Below are 1,216 nucleotides of genomic sequence, written 5' to 3'. Positions count from 1 at the left end.
CCACGCTCCCCATCTCCCTGCTTCTTTGCACAACGCGTCTCATCACACACGCACTGCTCCTCCTCATACAGGCTCCCTGCCCACCAGCTCCGCTCGCGCTACCGGCCCTGCCCAAACACAGAGGTGGTCGCGCAGCCCAGCGGCACCTCCCCATCCCATCAGCGCCTCTGAGGGATGAGAGTAATAATGTCCGCAGCCACCCTCTCCTTCCTCAGCTCACATTCATCAGGAATGTCCTGACTAATGCATACAACACCTCAAAAATAAACTCCCAGGTGAGGTGCAAGTTGGACTGAGGAAAGAAAAGATTCCTGGGTCCCTCAAAACATCATTCCTAATAAAAAGGAAGATCTCTGAGTGTGCTGCTAAGGAATTAGGAACCCTGAGCCTTCTATTGCCATGGTTGGGCAGTGTTTCACTGTATCACTTTTCAAAATGGGCCCTACAAAGATCCTCCTGCGCTGGCTGATTCCTCGGAGGGGTGGCAGAAGGCGGTTTTATTCTATTTTGCTGCATTCATCCATTTCTCCTTTCAGTCCCAACAACAACAGCAGCACCCACCACACCCGCTGCCACCACCCACAGCAGCCAGCTCACCAGCAAGGACATCTCCCGGCACAGCCCGCATCCAGGTAACCCAGCTCCCTGCGGGGAGGCAGGGGCTCTGCCTGCACTGCTGCTTTGCTCTCAACAGCCTGAATTAAGACCTGTGCTGACTGATGTGGGGAGAGAGGAAGGCTTTGAATCTGTATCAGAGAGCTGCCCATGAGGGGGTGAAACTAACTCCATTTTGTAATGGGCTGACCAGGAAGGAGGTGCAGCGACCATCCACAGAGATATTTGACTTCTCTGTGGGAGGCACTACAGGACGTGGGATATTAATGGGACTGAGAAGGACAGGCTGATGGTTGGCCTTGGAGATCTTGAAGGGCTTTTCCAAACAAACTGATTACATGATCCCATTATCCAAGCTAACTTTCATCCCACTTGCGGTGACCCAGAAGTTACAAGCATGCCAAATGATGGGTCACACCAAAACAAGGGATTGCATTTTCAGATAACACTGGTTTTAGCATCAGCAGGGGATACAAGAAGTCTGCTGGCTACATGTCCTCCCTCAGCTCCCCAGCACAATGCCGACAGCAGCAGCCCATGGCTTGGGAAGTCACCTGCAGACATGCCTGGTCCCCACCTCTCTCTCCGTGCCCTAAGGAAG

The sequence above is a fragment of the Numida meleagris genome, unplaced genomic scaffold (assembly GCF_002078875.1).
Source record: "Numida meleagris isolate 19003 breed g44 Domestic line unplaced genomic scaffold, NumMel1.0 unplaced_Scaffold477, whole genome shotgun sequence".
NCBI classification, from domain to species: Eukaryota; Metazoa; Chordata; class Aves; order Galliformes; family Numididae; genus Numida; species Numida meleagris.
This window is presented reverse-complemented; position numbering follows the sequence as displayed.